Raw genomic sequence first — 10,005 nt, 5'->3', positions numbered from 1 at the left:
TTCTAAAATGCAGATGGTTCTCTCCAGGATTCGTCACATCTGAGAAACCGTTCTGTGACTGGATCGAGAAGAACAAATGGACCGGTCTCTTCTCACTCACCGGAAAAACATACCCTAGGTTGGTCAGAGAGTTCTATTCCAACTTGTTTGTTGATGATGAAGATGCTGACTATTTGGAGACCACGGTCAAAGGACAGAAAATCACCATAACCCCTGCCTATCTAGCTACTCTGCTAAACTTACCAGACGAAGGAATGGAGTTTAGGACAACAAAAGAAAAGGTACCAAAGGAAAAGCTTGACCAGATCAAGGGGTTCTGCAAACCCAAGGATCATAAAGGTGAAATACCCAGCACCTGTATGGGGCAAGACCAGAAGATGGCACACTACATATTGACCAACTTCATCTTCCCCAAGCTAAGCTCAGCTTCCTCCGCCTCCAATTTTGAACAGTGCTTCATCTGGCACATGTTGACCTACACTCCACTTAACGTGCCCGTCTTTCTGGTTGGGGCTCTTCAACGCAGTGGAAAGAAGCTCAGGTTAGGTTCTTTAATCACTAAGATCCTCGAGGATAAACAGATTGAGACCATAAATGAGACTGATTCCTTGGGAAGTGAGATCACAGCAGCTCTGCTGGTTGGATTATTATACAATCAACCATTGAAAGGATATGAAGAAATTGAAGATATTGAGGAAAATGATGAAGCTAAACAGGAAGATGTGCCTGAGCATGAGCCTGAGAAAGAAGTGGAGGCTCCTGCTGAGTCCCCTAAGGACAAGAAGAAGAGAAAAGCGCTGACAACATGTGCAAAAGATGTTGACGCTGTGCCCAGGAAGAAGAGGGCTATGACCAAAGCTAAGAATGTTGATACTGACCAGGCTAAGGAGAAAGCTGAGTCGGCAGGGAAAAGAAAGAGGCCAGAAGAGGCTGTGGATGAAGAAGAGGAAACTCCGGAATCCCCTTTGATGAAAAGGAAGAAGGATCATACCTCAAAGACAGTTGAAGCTAATCCCTTGGATTGGGTTGTACCTCCAAAAGAACATGGAATTAACCTAGACCAAACTCATGCTGAGCCGGTCAAGGATGCTGAGCAAGAAACTCATGTTGAGGAAAAAGTCAATACCGAGCAGGAACTACCTACTGATGTTGAGCAACATCAGGATGATGCTGAGCGGAGAATTGAGGAAGAAGAAAATGTTGATGTGGAGGATCATGTTGAGCAACACGAGAATCCAACTGTGGAAGAAGAGACAGTTGATACTGATGAGGAGGATATTCATACTGACCCATTCCTCCTAAAGAAACAAGGTTCAAGCGGCTCAAGAAGAAAGCCCATAAGACTCCAGCTCTTGACCTCCTTGCAGACTCTCCTCCTCAAGATATTGATGCTGAACTCTCCAAAATTCAGTTCAAATATTTCTCCCATGATAATAAGCCTGAGTCTCCTCCAACGGATCTTGTGCAAAAACAAGCCTCTGTTACTCAGGATGAGGAACAAGCCAAAACCTTTGAAAATCCAAATCCAACTGCTCAGGATGGAACAAATCCTGCTTCAACTTCACCCACTCAAGTTGAGCAGGTCAACATGACTAACCAAACTCCACCTCCAACACAGTATGTTGATAAATCAGCTCCTGAAGCCAATCTGCAAGATGATCAATCTGGCAAACAGCCAACTCCACCTCCATCAAGCTCAATTCCAGCCTTTGAGACAAATGCGGCTCAATTCACATACTTAAATGCTACTGAGTCAGGCCGACGAATCATTGCCTCTACTCATTCCTTGCTTCAAGAATTGAACCCTCCTCAAGGTGATGCTACTAGATCTTCTCATGCTGAGTCCTTTCAACTGTCTGGTATCACTCAGCTTCTCAATGAACTTAGAGGACTCAAGGATCTAGTAAGTGTTATGACCACAGTTCAGACTCAGCAACCCAGGCAAGACCAAATAGCAAAGCTGACTGAATTGGTACTCACAATGGTAAACCATCTGAACTCGCTTGAAGGCAAAATCCAACAACCGTCGGAAGTTAATCCAGGGTATGCAACTTCCACTGAACTTCAAGGCTATTTTGCTAAGTTAACTGCAGAACTGTCCAAATCAAGCGCACCTGGCAATACTGAGTATGCCACATCTGCTGAACTCCAAGAATGCTTTACCAAGTTCAATGCTGAGCTGACTTGTACGCGTGAGTTAGTCTCCTCCTCCTCTCAGTGTACAATTGACCAACTGAGCGAAGCAGTAAGTCTACTCAACGTCAACAAAGCACAGATGGATGTTGATCCAGTCTCCAATGGTCAACTCTTGAGCTTTTCCCAAGCAATTATGAAGGCAATGCGCATCAACAATGCTCAGCGCATGTTTTATGACTCTGCCTTGCTAAAGATGTACCACCAATCTTTTGGTCAGCTCACCAGCGCGCTCACCTGGCTTAGCAAATCCCATGAATGCCTACTCAGCATGATTAGCAGCTCTCTTCGGGTTCCTCGCCATGTCCAAGATGACAGTGTTCCTATAATTGATGGCTTGCGTGAAAGTACTAAGAGGCTCCAGCGTTACTCAAATCACCTCTCCACGCATGCTCGCAATGATACTTTCCTTTATAAACCCGATGATGGCAAAACGGGGGAGAAGAGCCAAGAAGGAACTCCGAGCCCAGAAGGAACTCAGCTTGCAGGTAATGCCTCAGGAAGTAAAGATAAAGGCAAAGGAGTAGCTCGAGATGACCCTCAAGCTCAAGTCAATATGAAGGAAAAGAAGAAGAACTAGATATAGCTTAGGCAATGTCTAGAACTTAGCATAGAATCTTTCTTCATATGTTTTTTTTGCTTAATCTATGACAAGTACCATTTTCTCAATCTGGCTGGTAAAATTGAACAAACAAATTAAGAAGTAAAACATACTCAGTATACATTAACACCAAAATACTTATGCAATAAACTGAGTAACAACATACTTCAAATATTTTTGAAAACTGACTTAAATCTAAATTAGCTCAGATCTTGAAAAATCTAACATTAAACTAAGTCAGTATACACAAATGCCTTAAGGTTAATTCAATTAAATCTTGGAAGGTTTAGAATTAAGTTAAGACAATATGTGCAACCCTTACGGGGGAGTTATTTCAAAAATATATCAATCATGGGGTAACTTATAACCGAGTTCCATAATTATGTATTTTGCCAACATCAAAATGGGGGAGTTTGTTGAAACACCTTTCCACAAGATTTTGATTTGACAAAATCATCCATGATTAAGAGGCAATTAAATTTAAATGCTTTGATTTAATTGTACTAATGTGTTTGTTCAATATTGAGTGCAAAAATATATATATAAAGTTAGACAGGACAAAAGTCAGCATAAGCCAAGCTGAGTGGAACGGAACTCAGCATAAAAGAATAGAAGCTAAGTGGAGTAGAACTCAGCATCAGAAGCCTTCTTCAAAGTTGCCAGAACGAAGCTGACTACTTTAGAAGACTCCTTCAGAATTGTATAGACAGAACGAAGCTGACTAAGAAGGAACTCAGCATGGAAGTTGAACATTCGAAGATAACGAATGAAGCTGAGTGACAGTCAGGACAGCATGAAGGATCCGTTCACTAAAGGATAAAGTCTACCAATCTTCTGCACCAATAATTGAAGCCTCGAAAATACACAGAAGACTAATTCCAAGAAACATGGATCAATGGATTATTGGTAAAAGACAACTGGCACAAAAAGACAAGTCTAATGCAAGAAGACAAAACCTGACGCCTGAAGAAAACAGAGGAATGGAATGGCGGAACAGTCTGAAGCTGACCAGAAGATGTTCCCTAAAAGAGCCGTTTTGGTGTTAACGGCTAAAACAATTCAAATGATCCATCTGCAGATTTCCATCTATAAAAGGACAATCAAGAACCTTGGATCATTGCCGAAGTATCAAAAGAAAAATACAAGAGAGAAAATCGTCAAAGCACTCAAATACAAAAAGATCTTACACCAAATCTTCTATTCTCTGTGTAAATGCTAGAGTGATTCTGTGTAATCTTCTAAAGTGTTCTTTACTGAAAAGAGAACAAGTGTTTTATCAATTGTTATATTGAGAGTGTATGTTGAGTGCTTGGTTGTAAGCATTCAGTGGTAGAAAAATCTAAGTGCTGGGTTGTAGTACTTAGTAGGAGCTGAGTAGACGAATAGAGGACGTACTCTTGCATACTCACTGCTTTGTAAAGGGTTTGTGCTCTACCTTGAAAGAGCTCAGTATTGGATTGAAAAATCCCAGGAGGAACTGGGGACTGGACGTAGGCAGAGAGGCCGAACCAGGATAAGTCGTGCTGAGTAACTTCTAAACTCTTTCTCTCAATATATATATATTTGTGCATGTGTTGCTTGTGAAATTTACTCAGCTTATAAATTGTTAAAACTGAAACTGAGTAAATCTGAGTGCTGAGTTGGAAGCTGACCTTTCAAGTGTCAATTCCCAACTCTCAAGTCAAGCAGTCTTAGTCAGCATAGAACTAAAACTGTCTGACTAATCAATCGGCCGTGCTGACCAACACGCTGAGTTATCAAACTCTTAAAATAATATTAAGTCAGCATAATTAAAAGCGAAAAAGTTACATTAGTTCCTATCCCCCCCTTGGAACTAATTACTAGGGACCAACAATTGCAACCCAGACAAATGATGCTAAGATTGTTGTTAAGTTTCTTGATGACATATTCTGTAGGTTTGGAGTCCCTAGCGTTATGATAAGTGATGGAGGTACCCATTTCATAAATCGAAGTTTTGAATCACTTATGAAAAAATATGGAGTACACCACCGCGTATCTACGCCATACCATCCTCAATCGAATGGTCAAGCGGAGATATCAAATAGGGAACTCAAGTGGATATTAGAGAAAATAGTTTCGTCTTCAAGAAAAGACTGGTCTTGTAAACTTAATAATGCGTTATGGGCATATCGTACGTACTGCATTCAAAACACCTATAGGAATGACACTGTTAGGCATGAATTTGACTACAATTTAACATATAATTTATGAGGAATTAAGGGTGTTTTTAGGGTTAAATTACGAGAAAGAAGGTCTTATAAGTGTTTTTGTGCAAATTTGGAAAGATTAAGTCAAACAGACTGTAAGCAGCCTATTTTGTGCAAACCATGAGGAGATGAGCAACCTTTGATCCAAGGGTCTAACGCTGCAATTACAGACAGCGGATAGCGACAAGACAGACGGTAGGAAGCGGCAGGCAGGAAAGGCAGATAAGAGCAATTAAAAGAAGCATGATGACAAGAAAGTTTGACCCTTGAGTGTTCAAGGGTCAAAAGGATCTTAACCACTTTTAGTAGTCTAGGATTTATGAACAAATTAGTTGGTTTTTGTAATATTTTAATTGTATACTTTCAGTACTGTTTTGATCTTTTCTCCTTTAAATAGACGTAGTAGGGGAAAGGAAAAGGATCATCTTTTTATGAACAAAAGAATAGAGGTTTTGGAGAGAGAAGAGCTCACAAGAAAGAAGATGACTCCATTAATGGAGCTCTGTGGAATGGGAGCAAACTGTTCACTCGGTAGTATGGGTGAGTAGTCATTTTGAATGGGTTCGGCCAGTCGGGGCCGGTTATGTAAGTTCTCTGTTTTCTTTTTATGAATGAATGTTGTTAATTTATGAAGTGTTTGATGAAGCTTTTTATTCCATTGCTACGCATGTATGCTAGTGTTAGATGGATGATAGGGAACTGCTTTCATCTTCACCGACCTTTTATCAAACATCCAACACCAAAGCAGGAATGTTAGGAGGTTGTATCAAGGGTTTTCTTTATTGAAATGCTGTTTCGATCTTAGTGCAAGAAAGAACCAACCTTAGGGACGCTTACGGTTGTAGTAAGTCTTAGAATCTTAAGAACACATGAGAGTTGACTTAAGTGAGCATTAAAACAGAAACCTTGACTTCACTTGACTCCATTCATGAATAAATAGGAAGTTTAGGGACTTAAAGTGACCGGTTCCACTGTGCCTAGCCTGTTCTACCTTTTATCATTTACCAAGAAATCGTTTTTATCAGTTTATTCATTTACGCTGTCACACGTTTACAATATCTCTCATTATCAAGAATTTAGACCCACGAACACCCTGTTCTACAAGGTTTTTCTAGTAAAATTTGATCTTCAATCCCTGTGGAGACGATACTCTATTTATCACTTTATTACTTGTTTCTAGTGCACTTGCTAGAGTCTGTTTGGAGGACAACAAGTTTTTGGCGCTGTTGCCGGGGATTGAAAGCAACAAAATTTATCTGAAAATTTATGTGAAACAAGGTGTTTTTAATCTGTTTGCTAAATAGTGCAGCCAGAATGAGTTCTCCCATTGTTTATGCGCAGAGCTGGACCACCAGTTTTTCCTATCGATCTCGAATTAGAGAGAATGTGTAGACGAAACTGTTATCTTGCATTTTCATATAGTTTTTAATATATTTTAATTATAATAATCATACATGTTACGATAGTTTTTAATATTTTTTAATTGTTTTATGTTTAGTTTTGTGTTTTAAGAAATAATGCTTGTTCTATATGTTTTTAGGTACTATTTGGGGCAAAAAGGCAATTATTGAATCATTATTGAAGTAAATAAAGTTGCCCAGTCATAACTTCTTCCAGTTGTGATCTCGTAGCAGTTCAAGAATGAAGAATCCATGACTCTTTAAATAAGTCTTTATTGTCATAAATTCCTCAATAACCATCCAAGGAATGTTATGACTATTTGAAGAGTCTTTGAATGCTCAAGAAGGAGTTACAATACTCAATGCTTCCTTTAATTCCATGAAAGTTAAAAAGTTGCAAAGAAGAATTCAACTCTCCATATGTTTAGGAAGTTAGAGCAAAGAATTCAATCCTCCATTAATCTTCTCTTTAATGACATTAAAGTTGGAAGTTACAAGGAATACATGAAGGCATGTGCAACTATAAATACCTACATTGGAAAGCATGAAAGGAGACTTGGAACAAAGATGGAACAAGCCTCACCACCTCTTTTTAGCTCTCTCTTTTAGACTTTTTTATAGTTTTCTTTTTTTCATTTCCTTTCTCCTTTGTAACCGATTCTAGTTTCTATTTCAAAGCTTATTCTCTCTTCATCTTTTCTTTTCTTTTCTTTAATTATGTTTTCTAGTTTGTTTTCTATTAAATTTCTTGTGTTCTTTCCATCTACCATGAACTAACTCCTCCATAGCTAGAGCTATGGCGGATCCTAATCGAAGTAGATGATTTACTTGCAATCTGATTTCAAGTTCATAATTTATTAATTAGAGAATTAAACTATGAAGCTTAATTTTCTAGTTAGATATTTGGCCAATATTTAGCTAAATTACAATTAATGATTTTGGTTGACCGACACTAAGATAATTAATGGAACTACATGGTTTAGACTTGTGTCTATGCGGTGCGGTTTTCAGGGTTTAGTTTCACGACTAAACTTTGGGGTTATTTCAGAGAACTTAATGCTTTCATTATACCTTTATTCTTGACTCGACCAAAGCTAGGATAATTGTATGTGAAATATGATTAATCTTGACTGGACCAAAGCTTGGTTAATTACCTTAGGAAATAATCACCGTCTCTAGATTAAAATTAAGAACTTGGATAGGATTGTTGAGTTGATTATATATATTAGGTTAGGTGAAGTTTTGCTCTAGTGATTCACATCATATCTAAACTCATTCTATTTCCTTACTTGTTTACTTTATTTAGTTGTTTTAAATTCATTAATTTCGTATCACAACCAATTCAATATTCGATTGCTTAGATAATAGAAATTCACAAAAATCAATAGCTATAAAAACAATCCTCGTGGGAACGATACTCTACTTATTCTTTATTACGAGGAAGACAACGAGAGTGACAAAGAGAAAGAAGGATGGCTGGAAGAGTACTACCAGAACAACCAGTTCAACCTAATCAAGAAGAGGAAGGAGAGAATAACAATCCTCCAGTTATGAGGATCAGAGACTATTCCAGGCCGACCACAGAAGGACACTCGTCGTGCATTGTGTTGCCTAACGAAGGGAACAACATGTTTGAAGTGAAAGCATCTATGATACAAATGTTGCAGGCATTAGTACAATTCAATGGATACCAGTCGGAAGATCCAAATGGGCATATCCAGGAGTTCATTACACTATGCAACACTTTTCGATCAAACCGAGGAGTCTCCGATGAAGTGATAAGGCTAAAGCTGTTTCCTTTCTCTCTCAAAGATAAAGAGAAGAACTGGCTAAAGAACCTACAACCAGGAACCATTACCACTTGGGAAGAAATGGCAAGTGCGTTTGTGATGAAATACTTTCCACCTCGACAGACCATAAAACTCAGAAATGAAGTGTCTCGATTTGTACAAGAGGAGGATGAGTCGTTGGCAGAGGCGTGGGAAAGGTACAAAGAGCTGTTAAGGAGGGTACCAAATCATGGCATCCCCATGTGGATGCAAGTGCAGAATTTTTACAATGGAGTTACCAACATTTATAAAATCCAAATTGAATCCATTGCTAATGGTAACCCCGAAGATCTTGAACCACAAGCCTTGTACAACCTTATCAAGAAAGTCGTGAGTACAAGTTATAACTGGCACTCAGCCAGGAGTGAAGGAAAAAGAGCGGGAAATGATGATGTTGTGTCAAAACTGACCACCCAGGTGGAACAGCTTGCAAAGCAGCTCAGCAAGATTAATGTATCATCTATTCACAGCGAACCACCGTTCAATGATGTTTGTGATTTTTGTGGAGGACCTCACTTCAACATAAACTGTCCTGGAGTCAAGCAAGGAAAAGCTGAGCAGGAGCAATGTGATTATTCTGGATATAACCAAAGGAACCCACCAAACCCGTACTCAAATACATACAACCCCGCCACGAGAAATCATCCGAACTTTGGATGGACTGGGCAGCCTACTCAGCAAGAACAACTGAGGTATCAGCAGCAACAAGGAGGACAATACCAGAGGCAACCTCAACAACATTATAAACAGCCTGTTCCACCAAAGGAAGATATTGAACAGGACATGAAAACTATGATGATGCAATTCATGAAGCAGACACAAGCGTCAATCAAAAATCTAGAGACACAGGTTCATCAACTTGCTGCATCCTCGTCAAAAGGAAAAGGGATAATGCCAAGTAACACCGAACCAAACCCCAAAGGAGATGTCATGGCCATCACTCTGAGATCTGGTAAGGAAACTCACCCTCCTTTTCTAACTGATAAAAATGTTGAGTGTGCAGGTACCTCTCAAATTGTTGAAGAAAAGAAGGAACAAGCTGTTCCTAGTCAAGAAGAGCCCGTCGGGGTAGAATTGACTGTCGATTAGGACCAGGAGGAACAAGGAAAGAGGTACAAACCACCTCCACCTTATGTGCCACCTGTACCTTATCCGGCGAGGCTGATAAAAAAGAAACTTGAAGAGCAAAATTCAAAAGTGTTAGACACCTTGAGGAAGTTGCATATTAACATCCCCTTCATGGAAGCACTTGCCCAGATGCCCACATATGCGAAGTTCTTAAAGGATATCTTGTCAAACAAGAAGAAGTTGGAAAATATCTCAATGATCCAACTGAACAGGGTCTGTTCTTCAATACTCCAGAACAAGCAGCAGCTTCCGAAAAAGCTGAAGGATCCAGGGAGTTTTTCTATTCCCTGCTCAATTGGCAAGTTAAATATTGAAAATTCATTACGTGACCTAGGACCGAGTATAAACCTAATGCCATATTCTGTGTATGCTAAGCTAGGGCTAGGAGAACCACAACCAACTAGAATGTTTATTCAGTTGGCTGATAGGTCTGTATGTTACCCTAGGGGAGTAGTGGAAGATGTATTGGTAAAAGTAGGAAAATTCATACTACCTGTTGATTTTATCATAATAGACATAGACGGGGACTTGCATGTTCCTATTATCTTGGGTAGACCATTCTTAGCGACGGGTAAAGCCTTGATTGATGTCGGTGAGGGAAAATTATTTTTGAGAATTAATGGGGA

General features: G+C 39.3%; 1 non-coding gene across 1 annotated transcript; it reads right to left on the bottom strand.

Annotated features, from left to right (window-relative positions):
- Positions 1-8,341: 8,341 nt before the first annotated feature.
- LOC136201756 (small nucleolar RNA R71) lies at positions 8,342-8,448 on the bottom strand. The gene has a single exon (XR_010674098.1). It is a non-coding gene; the product is annotated as a small nucleolar RNA R71 (small nucleolar RNA).
- Between the last annotated feature and the right edge of the window lie 1,557 nt (positions 8,449-10,005).

Source organism: Euphorbia lathyris, chromosome 7, assembly GCF_963576675.1.
Source record: "Euphorbia lathyris chromosome 7, ddEupLath1.1, whole genome shotgun sequence".
Lineage (NCBI taxonomy): Eukaryota > Viridiplantae > Streptophyta > Magnoliopsida > Malpighiales > Euphorbiaceae > Euphorbia > Euphorbia lathyris.
The sequence above is the reverse complement of the archived record's forward strand: the minus strand, read 5'-3'. Positions and strand labels throughout refer to the sequence as shown.